Source organism: Dermacentor variabilis, chromosome 2, assembly GCF_050947875.1.
Source record: "Dermacentor variabilis isolate Ectoservices chromosome 2, ASM5094787v1, whole genome shotgun sequence".
Taxonomy (NCBI): domain Eukaryota; kingdom Metazoa; phylum Arthropoda; class Arachnida; order Ixodida; family Ixodidae; genus Dermacentor; species Dermacentor variabilis.
The window spans coordinates 262,244,684-262,261,488 of NC_134569.1; the positions used below are offsets into that span (position 1 = coordinate 262,244,684).

Consider the following 16,805-nt stretch of genomic DNA (forward strand, 5'->3'; position numbering starts at 1 on the left):
GGCTTAAGTCGGGTGACGTGGACAATGTCAATGGTTGTCACACCGGAGGACGTAGTGGGCGTGGCTAGAACAATTTCATAGGTGACATCGGTCACTTGGCGGAGCACGCGATATGGGCCAGTATAACAGGAAAGCAGTTTCTCACAAAGGCCAACTTTACGCGATGGTGACCAAAGCAACACGAGGGTGCCGGGCGCGAAATGGACATCACGGTGACGGAGGTCGTAGCGTCGCTTCTGTTTGTCTTGAGAGACTTGTAGACGAACGCGCGAAAGTTGACGAGCATGGTCCGCACGGGCGATTGCATCACGGGCATAAGCGCTAGTTGAAGCTGTGGTGGACGAAAGCACGGTGTCTACTAGTAGCGTCGGTTCGCGGCCATACAAGAGGTAAAACGGGGGAAAGCCGGCAGTTTCGAGACGGGAAGAGTTGTATGCAAAGGTAATGTAGGGTAGAGCGAGGTCCCAGTCACGGCCCACGAAACACATAACCTCTTAAAAACTTCTTGAAACGGCTACAAACGGCTATAGACGTCTTAGTCTATGATAACACAGAAAATAGAATTGCTTCTCAACATAATCTCAGCACTTGGAATATGCTAGTATATATTCTATCTGCAGCAAAACCTACTACTGGTGTCACTAGAGTCTATTTTGGTAAACACATTCAGAATGTCTAACTCAAGAACTTTTCTAGATCTTTTTGTCTAAAAGTGCATAAAATGCCAAACGACGTGTTAAAAGTGCGGTTACCGTCGGCCGTCGGCGTTAGCGAATAAAAAAACGCCACAGACAAATCGTACTCGTTGGAAGCAACATAAGTTAATTGGCTTTAAAGGGACCCTGAAACGCTTTTGACGATTTTCTACAAACGTATTGAGTCCTTAGAGTAGGTCCTTCTGATCATTAATTGACACATCTAAGTGCTCCGCGTAAAGCGTGTAATTTATTATAAGGTTTTAAATATGCACATCGCTGCCGATCGCAGCACACTGCTCGGCGGAATTTTAAGCCGCCCCTACCCATATGACCGAAATCACCCATACGACGTCAGTGGGGGGAGCTATCCGATTGGCTGACAAGGGCGCGTGATCGATAATTTTTCCAATTTTATGGTAAACAAATGATCTCCGTAATAGTTGGAATGTTAGTTAATTTGTTTTTATGAAAAGAAAATAACATAAAGAGAATGCACAAGAATAATTTTTCACTACACTTAAGCACTTCCGGCACAGAGCGTGTGTCGTGTGCTTGTGTTACAACGTACTCCATTTTGAAGAGAGCTCCGCGGTCAGAGTCGGTGTCAGTCTTTTCGCGAGCACTATGATTCGACTTTGTTGCCTTGTGGACTGCAAACGTAGTGACTGGCAATATGTCAAGCTGCGACATCGTGTCCCTCTGCAAGGCAGCGTACGAGTGAACTGGCTGCTGCGCATCGGACTGCCGCTATCCGATCGGCGCCAGGATTTGCGCGTTTGTGGCCGTCACTTTATACCGGAAGATTACTAACGCAATAAAGTTTCGTGAGTCCGGTATTAGGGAAAACGCAAGCGCAAGGGGACAGAGTCTGGCCGCTTGACTTTGCCGTAACGGGATGAGCCATGAGATGAGCATAAGGGCAAATGCGAATGGTCTGCACTGCACGGTGCAGCCACCTGGTGGCACAGAGCTCAACCATACACAGTAGCAGCAACGAAGTGTATTCTTCTTTGCTGCTGGTGTGTATTTTTTGCAGGAGTGTAATCATGAACACATTGTTTTTATAAATGTTTAAAATGTTTTACACTTGGTTAGAGCAATATTAGCGCTTTGTTTGGCTGGTTAAGCTCTGAACCAACAAGTGTATGGACCGTGCAGACCGATCAGGCCGCTCACGTACGTCTACGCTAAGGTTCCTTCATCAGCTTGAGTTTATGCCTACAGTCATTTGCCGAAATAACCAGCTTGCCTTTGGTTACCGGAATACAAGACACGTTCGGCGCTACGACAGAATGCTCGCAACGCACGCTGCTTTGATAGCTCTCGCTTGGGGTCGACGGCCAAGCGGCTAGCGGAGCGGTCTCGCGCGGGCGGGGGCGGGCTCCAAAACAACCGGAAGTGGACGATGTGACGTCGCATCGTGACGCTGAACCAGTGAAGGCGGAGCTTAGCCCCGCTCGCTCGGCGAACGAGTTGAGGAGGAAAAGCATGGCTAGGGAGGAGGGTAACTTCTAATCGCTTGTAGCTCCATTAATACGTAACGCTTCACTTAAATTGTGGTGCGAATGTTCTACTTAAGCTGTACCCTACGCGTCTACAAAATTTGTCCGAACCGTTTCAGGGGCCCTTTAATGTTAAATAATTTCACACCAGAACTTCAACAATGAAGGGCGTGTTATTGTTTTCCATACGGGGCGCGCACACGACGCCTGGAAACCATCAGCAGCAGGAGCGAAACGCCGGCGTTGCACAGCGGTGTCACCGAGCCACCGCGCTGCGATCACTTCGGCGGCACAATCCAAATTTGTCAGACATCTCATTCCGTGCTGGAAACACTGGGTGGCTGGAACTTTGAAAAAACGGCCGCTGCCGCCCGCAATAGACAGTTTGAGTTTAGCGTACGCAACTATAGCGTGCGCTATACTCTACAATATAGCGTACGCTAATCAGCGCACATTTTCTACAATTGTAGTTGGCCGACGATATCTTCGGATCTCTGAGGCCATATGCCTCCGTTGCGGCTATTTCGCGCCTGTAGCGATAGGTGGTGCTGACATCTCGAACGTTTCCTTTGTTCGAAGCGATCTCCAAAACACCACGAAGTTATCCATAATACTCTGTCGTCGAAGCGGCCTGAAAAAGCGAAAGCCGTTTACACAGTCATTTGCTACGAACGAAGCGCATTTTGCAAAAGCAACGCCAAATTCAATTCGAAGTGGGCAGCCGGGACCGCCGCCATGTTTCCCGCAAGCTCCACAAAACCCGCAAAAACGCTAACGCTAAAAGGCTCAACCAGACGTACGCGTTCCAATGCGTCCGCACACGCCGCGCTGACTCGACGTCGCGTGGCGCCCGACGGAGGAAGAGGGCGCGCACCCAAACGATGCACGAGTTGCCGCGCGTAGCCGCGCGTCTCGTCGCGGCGGCGCAGTGTTGCTAGCTTGCCATGTTCAAGGCAGTCTAGCCTTCGCTTAACGGCCTCGTTAAGCAATGTGTTACATATTAGACAGTTTTAGTTTAGCGTCAGCAACTACAGCGTACGCTATACGCTATAATATAGCGTACGCTAAGCAGCGCACGTTTTCTACAATTTTAGTTGACCGGCGATATCTTCGAATCTCAGAGGCCATATGCCGTTGTTGCGGCTATTTCGCGCCATTAGCGACAGGTGGCGTTGACATCTCGAACGTTTCTTTCGTTAGGCTTCGACTCGTTCGAAACGAGAAGCGATCGCGAAAACACCACGAGGTTATCCATAATACTCTGTCGTCGAAGCGGCCTGAGACTAAGCGAAAGCCGTTTACACAGTCATTTGCTACGAACGAAGTGCATTTTACAAAAGCAACGCCAAATTCAATTCGAAGCGGGCAGCCGGGACCGCCGCCATGTTTCCCGCAAGCTTGCCTGAATGTCGCGCGCGGAGTCGTTCCGGAAGTGACGTTGGCTTGCCGTGGTCATGTGAGGTGTGTCATGCTACTGACGCGAGCGGCAGCTTCCGGCGCGGGCGCAAAAATTCTAGCGGTTGTAGGTCTCCACGCCGCCGCGCGCCGACACGCGAAACAGCCTCCGCGCCTGACGCCGTACGCGCCCAGGCGTGGTGCGGCGCGTGCGGGCGCATTGGAACGCGTACGTCTGGTTTGCGTTGCGCACGCCCGCTATACCCGCTATTTCGTTTAGCGTTCAGCGCATGCGCAGTGACGAACCGCTATTTTTTAGCGTACGCAATGGAATAGCGTACGCTATACTAAAACTGTCTAGTAAAACTGTTTTAGTAGAACGTGGGTTCGTTATGCCACTGTGCGTCATTCTAAGCCGTTCTGCTGTTATGCTGTTTGCGTGTGTTTTGCATCAGTGCTTCGTGACATCGGCTGTATTGCCTGTTTTCGCCGACGGCTTACTACCACAATGGCGGGATCTGCGTTCGCCGCCTTCGTGTCTCGGTGTGTCTTTGTACGTCGCACGTTCGGATAACACTTTTTCCGGTAAGTGAAATACATTGCACCTCGTTTTTCGTCAACAATGTGAATATTTTTAGGTGTTACCCGCGACAGTTCTCGATAGATGGGCTCTCTAGCTCTGCGAGTTTTCGTCATCTTTACTTTTATACGAGGGTTCTGCTTGTGTTCAGCCGTTCAGCACTACCACGCTCCATGACTTCCGCAACACCAGTCAGAACTTTGCCCTGCTTTTTAGTCTGTGGTTAACGTAGCACGAACCAACCGAAGGAGTGCGTTCGAAGACGACGCGCTGGCTGTAATGCTGAACCGGACTGAACTCGCCCTATTTTGTGTCCTTTTGTTCTTGCGTGTGCGCGCGTGTGTGTAAGTGACTATGCAGTTTGTAGCGTTCCCACTTTATAGCAAAAAAAATTATAACTGCAATGTTTACTTTCCAAATTAAATCGTCTGCTGATGTACAAATTTCACTTGTGTTTTGTTCTAAATAAGCAGCAAAACCTTTAACCTAGTAGGTGCTTCATCTGGGAGTGAAATCACGACAGCTTGGCATTTATTAATGAATGACTGTGACTGGTTCACTTTATTTGTAATTGCAATTCTGCCTTTCAACTTACTTGATGCTCTCTTATTTTGTTCCTTTCACTCTATAGACGGCTGGACATCCTTCTTGTAGCTTGGCGTTAGCTGGATGACGGGACCTCATCGTGATCAGTGTAAGCCATTGTACTGTACCCTCTCTGGCCTTCCCAGTGCTTTTTATATGGGTTAAGGCCAGGGAGCGCTTCGTGGTAAAATAGCTAGTTGGTGTCTGAAAACGGGCGTTTTTTGCACTGGTTCTTTATAAGCTGCCACTATTATAACCAATTTCTCAGTGCCAGTGTATATACACAGTTCTACTATTAGTTTCCCCCTAAGCCTTACAAAATTTAACTCTAGGTAGTCAGTGCTGCGTAAGAACTCGCAAATTAACTCTGTTGTGTCATACAAGTATTCCATACATGAGTAAAAATTTGCTACAACAGGGTACATTACACCTTGTTTCCCTAATGCACAAATGTATTCAAGCCAGTATTTGATTAGTTTGGTATTCTAAATGTTTTCTGTGTGATTTAGTTTCTTTACAGGAATTTTCTGCACAGCATCAGCAAGCAGTCTAATTTAAGATTTGTGTGCTGTAAAAGGTGTGCTTTGACGCTAGAATTGATAAAACATGGGCCGAGGCTTCCATACAAGGACAAACTTCAATTTCGCTCTACCACTGTCAGCACTTGGCTGGCGCTTGCAAAATGAATCACATCAGGTAGCTTGTGTCAGACTGTTTTTTAACCTTATTGTGAGGAGATGTGCGTGTAGAACAGGCATGATGCTGAGGGTTCCAGCAGTTTGCAGAGGTGCTTTTAAAATTTTCTCATAACTGCAATTTTACCTGTGCTGTTTTTTGTCACCTGTTTCAATAATATAATTGGAGGTGTCAGAATTTAGCAATTTATTTGCCCTGGCCCATTAGCCTGCCACGTTTGACTTTTCACTAGGTGGGCAATCATTCAGCATGGACCATTACTTGAATACACCTTTTCGTGTGCAGTGGCTTCTCAATTGCGGGTCAACGTAGATGCTCAGAATTACCTCATGCTATAGATGCACTGATGAATTTGCTACCTATACGAATCACTTTGCACTTTCTCGCGCAAACAGCATGTTAACACTTCCAAGACAGTGGACAATGTTATCGTTTGATCACATCATGAGATACTTTCAATTTTGTATGACGCATCATTTGTGTGAGGTGTTGCCCTAAACCAATTAGGGTCACATGAAAATATATCAACAAAAGTGATTGATCCAGCTAGGAGTGTTGCTTTGGAACACTACTTTATCACCAGTTCTCCTTTGCATGCTACCTGCTTACTCTGTACTGCGTCATGTTTAAGCTTGAAAGAAAGGCAGTGCAAAATGCCAAACTTGCTTATAGTTAACAATATAAAACACTGTTTCACTTTTTAATTAAGCTAGTACATCCTTTACCTGCAGAGTGAATTACTATTTTAAACTGATTATATTTTGCAGGAAGCTTCTCAGACTTGATAATGGGAGGAACGAGGCGAAGGACACATTACACAACTGGTATCACAGACGTGAGTCCAGGCCCGTGTCACCTAGGAAACGTGAAAGAGCACGCATTGTCTCTGTCGTCTGCCAACTCTGTGGCCATGCGCCTAGCAAGAGGTTCTCCGACAGTGGTCCATTGTGTAAAGGTCTCAAGGTATCTGCCATTGTCAGTCTTTCGCGCGCATACTCAGGGCACACCACGAGCACATGTTCTATAGTCTCTACAGTGCCACACACTGAACAGTCCGGGGAGTCTGTCCGTCCAATAATGTGCAAATATTTGCACGTGAAGGCGACGCCTAATCGTGACCCTTTTTGTTCCCCTCTTCCCCTTCACTTACGTAGAATAGCAGGCCAGATGCTCCGTTATCCGGCCGACCTCTCTACATTCTCCAGTCATTAAAATAGTTCTTCTTTTCTTCTCAGACTTGTTTGACAGGTTGATAAGTGGCTTTTTAGCCACAAAATACCATATATTAATTTAAAGGCTGACTTTGACTCTGCTATGCAATTTAATGACTATATGCCAGGAAATACTTAAGCGTACATACCTTAAGCGTACATGCATACATACCTTAAGATACCCGTAATTTAAGAGAAAGGAGTGCTTAAATTTATTTTTAATGTGAGGCAAACTTCTTACTTAGCACATATTGCTGATTGAAGTTCCAATTTCAGTATTCCCATTTCCTCCCTCGCATTTTTTCCCCTCTTCTGTGCAGCTATTGCTTGCCTATGTCTACAAGAACCGTCACGCGTGGCCTGTGACAGCAAGCTTTTGTGGGCAGCCAGTTGCTCTCCTACGAAGGCTGGCCTACTCTGACAGCGGCGGCAATCATCTTCAAGATTTATCCATGATCACCTTTGCTGCTATTTGGCACTCTTGTTAATTACACTTTCTGCATCTTTTCTAATTTATTAGGTAATAAAGTATGAGTATGTGACGTGGTGTGAAGTTGATGTGTTGCTGCATTTTCGCTTGCAATCATCTTTTATGCATGAAAAGCTCATCGTACAGTTTATGAAAAAAATAACAGCATATTGTGATTTATCTTTCAGTTCTGGTAACGTGAAACGTACAAGGAATTCACTAATGGACGATATGCGGAAGAACGGGCCATTATTTCTGCGTGATGCTGGGCAAGCATGTGGCGTTACCTTACAAGAGGCATCCACAAAGTAAGCTACAATTTACTTTTAAATAAAGCATGGACATCAGAAAAAATATATTTATATTGCTAGTTAGAGTGGTTCGCAGAGTGTTTTTCCAGATGTGTACGTTCCTTTATTTCCTAACTCATTGCAGCACAGCGTTCTGTTTCGTATACTGGTGTAAGTCTATTGTGCCTCCTGTAGCTGAAAACGATGTAATTTTTGCCTGAACTGCAGCATCACTCACAAAATTCTTCTTTGCTAGAAACTATTTCAATTTGTGGAGACCCAGCAGGGCGAAGTTTTGTCAATAATGACGTGTTTCATGCAGAGATGTTCTTGTTTAGGTCAATGGGCGAACATTGGAATGATATCAGCATACAATACAGAACTTCTTCTATTTGCGAAATAATTCTGACAGGCGGCATGCAATTGATTGGTCTAATTATAAAGCACTAATTGACCAATGAGGCTGTACTACACTATTACCATGGTTCACATCTGGAAAAACTACCTGTGCATCACTCTATCCGACAATATAAATTTTTTTCTAATGTCCATGCCTCGTTTAAAATAAATTGTAACTGTGGGCAAACGTCGGGTACTGTAACAGCTGCCGCAAAAAAATTTGAGGGAATGTCTAATAAAAGTCTTCAGTTGGTCTTGTCAAGCTGTCCATTAGCCAACTTTTAGCGTAACGTTAGCAGGGCTTACTGAAGTACTTCTAGACGCCCATGGCTACAAAATGTCTTGATCAAGACAGCTACTAGGCTTTTGAATTAGCCGTTCAAAACATCTTTTAGACATCAGATAGCTACTTGCGTGTTTCGTGGGGGGGTGGTCGTCTGAAACGTTTTTGGATAGCATGTCTGTAAGGGTGCGGTTCAAACGCTCAGTGAGGCCGTTCGTTTGAGGGTGGTAGGAGGTAGTAAATTTATGCTGAATGCAGCAGGCCCGCATGATGTCGCCAATGACTTTCACCAAAAACGTACGGACACGGTCTGTTAGCAATTGACGCGGAGCACCATGCATCAAAATGATATCATGTAGAAGGAAGTCCGCAACGTCAGTTGCGCAACTGGTCGGAAGAGCGCGGGTTACGGCGTAGCGGGTCGCGTAGTCAGCCGCGACTGCAACCCACTTGTTTCCTGATGTAGATTCCGGAAATGGGCCGAGAAGGTCTAAGCCAACACGATGGAAGGGCTGCCTGCGTTTGAAATCTGCCTGCGTTTGAAATTTTGTTTTGTCTTTTTTAATTCTTTTCTCTGTCTGAGGCAGATAATCGTGTCAAGTAGTTGAGCAATGAAGCAAAACAAAACAAACAAAAGCAACCCCGCTCTCCACGCGGCAGCGCAACGTGCAATTTCGAAACTTCTGCAAAACGTAACATCGCGCAGCGAGTAGTCTCGGAACGTGGGAATCACGACTTGACGGTCGTGGGCTCTGCGGCTGCGGCTGGAATCGGCGACATGTCCGAAGACTGCATCAGCGCGAGAGTACGTGTAACTAGCGAGATGGAGTTTTCTAGCCCCGACGTGATGCCGGTTGGAAGTTTTCGAATTATTCCGTTGCACTCGAAGGTGAAGTCATGTTTTGTTTGGAGACACTTCGGAAATTTGGCGTACCTCACTGGGGGAAAGCAGAAGACAGTTGGAAGTGACTACTACTTCTAGAGCTGCTTGACCAATTCATCAAAAGAAGACAACTCAAAGCCGTTCGAATCGTGAGTAGAGCACCTTTGGTTCATTACGCAGCTAAACTATTAAATTTGGTCGTAGCTGTTTTATCATTTCATTGTGAGAATTTATATAAATTTCCTCTTTCCTCCGCAGCTGCAAGGCTAAACGCCACGCGAGCACAGTAAGCACGTCGAACTTGCAAAGACACTTGATGGATGCCCACAAACTACAAGACTACTGCAGGAAGGGGGCAGCTACGGCTGCCGCGACGGTGAAGCATTTTTTCCAGATGATTCCCAGGCGCGAGACGACAACGTCCTCAAGAAAGAGCTTGCTCGCCAGAGACCTTGGTCCTCTTGATCGCCAGAGACCTGCTGCCATTTACCCTTGCGAATGGCGAAGGATTACAGGTGGGTGACAGCTATAACGCAATTTATACGCTTTTCTTTTATAATATTACTGTAAGTGTGAACGAATAGTGTCTATTTCTTTTCTGTGGGACTTTTTCATAAAATATGAAGTTATCAGAGAGCTCCAAGAACTCCCTGACCGAACGACGTTGTCGAGGGCAGCGCTGGATGATCTGTACCATGCCATGCACGGACAGGTCAAGAAAATGGTGACTGAGGGGTCAAGGTTCTGTGCCGTCACGTGGGACGATCCGTGGGTAGTCGTCGCCAGTGTCACTATCCGCCCGGGTTCGTGAACAAGGGTGGGTTCGAGGCACCCTTTGTTAGACGGATGCTCCGCAGGGTGCTGGTGACGACGCTGACTGACGGCCGAGCAGCTGTGCTCTTCGGTGTTCATCGGGTGCGGTGCCCAATGTTGCCTACCGAGCATGGCAGGCCACCGAGCCTGGCGGGCCAACGAAGATTATGCCCGAGGTGGCATCACATGCTTGTTACAGCCACTAGACGTAATAACAAAAGGTCGGACACCCCAACAATGCATAGACAGGAATAGAAGTCACCAGCCCCAGAACATGAAGCAAGCAGTCAATCCAAGCACCATCCACACAAAACACCGAGTAGGCACCGCAGTCCGTCAAGTCAACCGAAGCAACCTCGCCAGTCACTATGCAAGCTTCACCAAGCTATAGCTAATGCGCAAGCCGATCTCTAGAAGGTATGGTCCTTGATGCTTACGACACAACGTGCTTTCAACGAGTTACTAGAAGAAAAGAAAAAAGTCGAAAGCGCAGAGAAGTTTCAGAAGTCATCAACTAGATTCTGGGCCGACGACCCCCTGACAAGCCCTTCTACTCCTCCAATGCCGGATAAGACCTCTGCTCCTCCAAACCCATCTCCACAAAAGGTATGCCCGCCACCCACATCGCAGTCAGCATCCGAAAAACCCGGTATGCTTGCAAACGAAAAGATCAGGGCAGCATTGGCGGATATCGGGAAAAGACTTGACGCCCAAGAGGAGAAGCAAGCTGAACAGACCAATGTAACTACCCAACTGGCCACGATCATGACGAAACTGTGTGCACTAGACACGGTCAGCAAACAGCTTAGCCAAGTTCATGTAGAACAGAAGAGGCTCCGCCTTGAGCAAGATTGCATTTTACAGCGCCTGGACGCCCTAGAAAACAAGCAGCCACCCCCAACAAAGCACATCTGCGTCGGAAAGCAAAAGTCGACCACCTACTAACAACATAAATATTGTAGCAGCACTGCGCGACTGAGGCAGAGAAAGAAGAAGTAGAGTGTGCGCGCGTGATCTCGGGGTACTCTGCGCCGGCTGGGCCGGGCCTGTAGCTTCCATCTCGGTATGAGAACAAAGAAAAACTGCGCAAAAAAGAACAAGACAGAGAAAGAACCACACGACACAGGCGCAGACTGCGCCTCTGTCGTGTGGTTCTTTCTCTGTCTTGTTCTTGTTTGCGCAGTTTTTCTTTGTTCTCATAATGTCATACCAACTAGCCCCTCACCGTACGCTTCTAGATTCCATCTCGGACCTCGTTTCACTCTGTAAATAAACATCATTCGTAACATCTTTGGTGGACGTGCGGGGTAAATCTTGGACGATCCTGGATGACCCAGCTCTACCAACTGTCCGACGGAGTAGACGCTTGGCCGGTTTACGACCACAAGCAGCGGACATGGCCGATTCCGGAGAAGGCAATGACAACCCCACCTGCGGCGGACCAGACAGCAACCACGCAGGTCAGGCTGGCTACTGGACACCGCTGCGAGAGCCACCCACTTTTTCGGGGAAAGCGAACGAAGACGTCGATGACTGGCTTAAACACTACAACAGAGTGAGTCAACACAACCACTGGAGCACTACGAAGCAGCTCGATAACGTGTTTTTTTCTCGCTGGAACCGCGCTCCTCTGGTTTGAAAACCACGAGAGCGTTCTGACAAGCTGGGATAATGTTGTAGAAGAATTCACCAAGTGCTTCGGGGACCCGATCTCTAAGAAAAAGAAGGCCGAGCAGACGCTTTCCCGACGAGCTGAATTACCTGGCGAAACGTGTACAACGTACATAAAGGCTGTTTTGAAATTATGCGGAATGGGCAGCGCTACCATGACAGATGAAGACAAAGCAGGACATCTGCTTAAAGGAATCGCTGAAGATGTTTATAATTTTCTTATAACGAAGGAAGACCTTAGTACTCCGTCTGATCTGAAGAAACACTGCCGGGCGTTTGAAGCGCTGAAAATGAGAAGGATTGGGCCAAAGCTTGGACGCTTGGACAATGTTACGACTATTGCAAGTGTGTCCGTCCCAACCCACGACGACAACTCCTCGGTGATTCGGCAAGTGGTTAAAGAAGAGCTTGAACGCCTCAAAGTTGTTGACGACGCTCATGTGTGCCATCAGTGTGCCTTTGATCATCGCTCTCGTGTGCCACCGGCCACCTGGGCACCTCAGTGTTACCGAGAACCTCGCAGGACCTATGCTGATCGTACGGAGAGCAGCAACTTGCCACCGACAAGTCTGGGACGCCGACAAGATGCACTGCGGGCTCTTCCCTCCTACAATCAACGTAGAAGGGAAGAGTGGGCTAGGTGACAGCAGTGACGGCAAGATGCTCACTCGAATATTTTTCTTCGTGCAGCTTCTCGATTGCCTGGCTGTTCCCGTTGAGTGCTGTGCTGCTCCCTTTGGCTGCAACCTTTCTCCGTGTTCCGCTGGCCTCTGCTCTCAAGGTCGGCACGTGCAGTGCACTGACGATGCGCGCCTGAACTGCCCTGTCACCTTGTGTGATAGCCCTGGCCCGTTCATCGGCGTATCTGGCGACCCCCTGCACGCCTTTACCTACGCCTCGCTGGATCAGCCGGCTATCAGCGGTCTACAGATTACGTCATCTACAGAGGATATAAAAGCGTTGCCCCCAGCGGCCTTCTTCAGTGGGCTAGGTCACAGCAGTGCCGGCAAGATGCTCACCCGGAATATTTTTCTTCGTGCAGGTATGTTGCCGCAAATGCGCTCATTGTATTAGATCCGACGATAGGTTTCTACTGCTGTTCCTATGCCCACATGATGTTGTTTCCTGTTCTTCACAAATGATGTATTGCTTGAGTCGCCTTCTGTTGAGCGGTGACGTGGAAGTGAACCCTGACCCTCCAAAGAAAAATCCTGGTCTTCACCTTTCCCCCAAAATTCAAATGGCTTCGAGTAGTCTTACGAGAACCGCGGCAGCCGCTGCTTCCACATCACAAGCCGACGCTACGGCCGTTGATGCTAATGACGCTATGATTGCCAAAATGCTATCTGAACTATTAGATGGGCAGAAGTGATTAGCTGGTGACATAGCCGACATAAAGACATTCCAGAAAACTGTCGACGAGCGTTTCGAACGTCTCGATTCTCGTGTGACTGCGCTTGAGTTTTAACCACCGGAAAAGTATGATGTCTTACGTGCTCAACTTGATTCCTTGACTGTTGCTGTGGCGCAGCTGAGTAAGAAAAATGATGACCTCGAAAATAGATCTCGTCACAATAACTCAATCTTGTATGGCATCCCAGAATACCCAAATGAAGATGGGGACGACTTATTAAACAAGGTGTCAAACGTCATCTCGGAGAAATTGTCGATCCAATGCCCAAGAATCGAACGCGGTCATAGGCTTGGTAGGGTACGCGAGGACCGTCCACGTCCTGTTATTCTGAGAATGTTGGACTATTCCGAGAAAATAACCATACTAAAGAACGTACACAAATTTAAAGACACTGACCACCATGCAACCGAAGAATTCTCCTTTAAAATTCGTGCACTCCGAAACAAACTTTGGGAAGTGTCCCAGGTATATCGCAACAATGGCTCTGAGGTGAAGCTTCGCTTCAATTACATTCTCATTGATAAATCTCTGTACGTCAGGAACACTGATAAGGATGCCCTTGAGAAAGAACACAGGCAGTCCCTCAAACGCACAGCCTGACATTCTACTACGCCTTCTGTTTGACGTCCTCAGCACAGGCATGAAAAGCTCTCGATTATAACTATTAAGGCTAGAAGCATTATAAACAAATTTCCTGACTTCTTGCCTCTTGTGTGTTCGCACTCCCCACATATTGTGGGCATTACGGAAACGTGGCTTCACAATGGCGTCCATGATTCTGAATTCACCCCCCCAGGCTATGTGGCGATACGAGCGGATCGACAGGATAGCGAAGGCGGAGGGGTCGCTCTTATCGTTCGAGCTGACATTAAGTTCTCCGTTATGAAGGCGCCGGCAGAAATTGAATCTGTCTGGTGCAAAATTTTTCTTAATGAACAGTCCATTGTAATCGGCATTCTTTATCGACCGCCAGGTTCATCTGTCGATGTATTGCGCATCCTTAAAGATTATTCGAACATACAAACATTCAAACTGCCAAATCTTATTTTGATGGGCGATTTCAATGCTCCAAGTATCCATTGGCCATCATTTACGTTTTCTGGTCGGGATACATCCATCTGTCAAGAATTGCTGAACATTTCCTTGTTCTTCGATCTAAAGCAAATTGTTAACGAAGCAACAAGAGGCGACTCACCGCTTGACTTGGTCTTTCTCGGTGAATGTGATATTGTTGATGGAATTTCGGACCACAAGGCTGTGGTAGTTACTATTAGCTGTCCTGTTTTCACGCCGCTGTCGACTTTCACCACATTTCTTGATTTCGCTAGCGCTGACGATATTGCTATCACCTATTTTCTTGCTTCTTCTTTCGATGCATTTCACACGATTAGTCACATGGGTGACATCAATGAACTAGTCAGCAAATTTGAAACCATTGTCAGTAACTGCATGCAACGTTTTGTTCCGCTAAAAACAAAGAAAGAACCTCAAAGTACCCTGGGTGACACGTGATATTCTTCACGTATCACGCCGCGTTGGACGCCTCAGGCGCGTGAAGCGTTTATCAGACCCTGATAGTGCTATCAGGTTTCGTAGGGCAAAGGAAGAACTGCGAGTAATTACGAAACCGGCAAAAGATCGTTTTTTCAATGTCCAGTTAGGAAATCTTCTAAAAACTAATCCTCGCAAACTTTGGCGCTCTGTTTTGCCAACACAGTCTACATCGGCATCTATAATCGTCAATGATGAAACAACTAATGATCCGTTAATAATAGCTGATGCTTTTAATGCCTACTTTAAATCTGTGTTTTCATCAGATACCCTCGAAGTTCCATCCTTTGACCCTCCTAAAGTGACAACTCCGATTACTGATATCATGATTAATGACCATGGTGTACTGAACCTAATACTACAGTTAGACATTAAAAAAGCAACCGGTCCTGATGGTATACCCAATTCTTTTCTCGTTCGTTGTTCATTGTGGTCTGCCCGCTACCTAACAATCTTTCAAAAGTCCCTCAATACCGGCATTGTTCCATCCTCATGGAAGCTGGCCAAAGTACATTCATTATTCAAATCTGGTAATAAGCAGCTCTTATCTAATTATAGACCTATTTCATTAACATCAAATTCATGTAAGATGCTGGAGCACATAATTCGCAAACATATAGTGGAATTTCTGGAATCTAATAACATGCTTCCTAACTTTCAGCATGGTTTTAGGAAATGTTTCAGCACCTTAACACAACTAGTTGAATTCTCACACGACATCCTCTGCGCCCTTGATATCGGCACCCAGGTCGACACTATATTTATAGATTTTTCCAAGGCTTTCGATACTGTACTGCATTCTAATCTGTTAATAAAGCTTAACATGACCTTGAAAAATTCTCAGTTGGTTAGTTGGATTGCTAGTTTCCTTTCTCATCGGTCACAATTCGTATGTTATAATTCAGCTAATTCTTCTTCTGTTGACGTGTCATCTGGTGTATCCCAAGGGTCGGTTCTTGGTCCTTTACTACTTCTACTATACATTAATGACTTACCTCGAAACGTCACTTCGCACATACGCCTTTATGCGGACGACTCTTTTGTATCGCGTGATTAACACACCAGAAGATCATCTTGGAACTAAATTTCTCATTTGTCAGCTTGTGTACCTGGTGCAACACTTGGCAAATGAAAATAAGTTTTACTAAAACTGTGATAATGTCATTTTCTAATAGTGCCTCTCCTTCATTGACCAATTACGCTTTCAAAGACTTATCCTTGGACAGGGTCTCAGAATACAAGTATCTTGGCGTCATATTTACCACTAACATGTCCTGGTCAAAACACATTAATTTCATTTGCACTAAAGCATTCCGGAAGCTCGGGTATTTGAGGCGCAATTTTAACAATTCTTCAAAGGAAACTAAGTTACTAATGTATAAAACCTTAATTCGCCCAATCCTAGATTATGCTTCTCCTGTCTGGAACCCTCATAAGCAGTGCGACATTACCTCCATTGAGAGCATACAACGAAAATCTATTAGCTTCATATTGTCACGTGGTAGTTACGGTAAAGAAAGAAGCAGTACGGTGGAATACAAAACTAGCTTTTATAGGGCGAACCTGTGCCCACAAAACAGGCTACACTTATAGCACAACGATAGCGGCGAACACGGTCGGCGATCGTCGGAAATCTGATCAGCGGGTCAAGCGCGTCGGCTTTTATAGAGCAGTCGTCGAATGTTCCAGACTAATCGTTCGGACCCGCGTGCCTTCCACAATGTTCTACACCATTCGCGTTACGCGATGGAATCAGATAACACAAGGTTCGGCGACAAGACAGCCGGGTAGAAGCATCGATAACTCTCCAGAAACGTCGGATACATGCAGGCGCGTTCCTCGCTGTGCGATTACATTTGTTAAGCGGCGAAACGTGGTCGCCCGATAAAGATAAGTACACGTGTCAATATATCGTCGCTATGATCCCTATTTTTCACCCTCTCGTGCCTTATCTTCTTTAAACCTAACCCCTTTATCCATACGGCGTCACATTAAGTCATTGAAATTTCTGCATGGCATCGTCAATTTTTCTTATCGTGTCTCACATCCCATATATATTCCTTCAGACATTCCTCGGTCAAGTAGGAGTCACCGTAGCCTTAATATTAAGCCTTACTTTGCTCGATTTAATAAATTTAAATACAGCTTTTTCCCACGTACTATTGAATTCTGGAACTTAATTCCCGGAACAATTAGGTCACTGCCATTACACGATTTCCTGTTAAAAGTTAGCCACACCTGATTTTATGTATTTTCTTGCTGTTAGTGTATTTACTCATTCTCGTTTTTGTACTGACTCTCAGTGTTGTTGTTATTTTGAGCTTCATTTGTGTCATCTGCCTTATTTCTTGTGAATTTTTAATGT

General features: G+C 46.4%; 1 long non-coding RNA gene across 1 annotated transcript; it reads left to right on the forward strand.

Moving 5' to 3' along the window:
• Positions 1–4,039: 4,039 nt before the first annotated feature.
• LOC142571261 (uncharacterized) lies at positions 4,040–6,245 on the forward strand. Its single transcript, XR_012825824.1, has 3 exons — positions 4,040–4,180; positions 4,807–4,869; positions 6,224–6,245. It is a non-coding gene; the product is annotated as an uncharacterized LOC142571261 (long non-coding RNA).
• Positions 6,246–16,805: the final 10,560 nt, after the last annotated feature.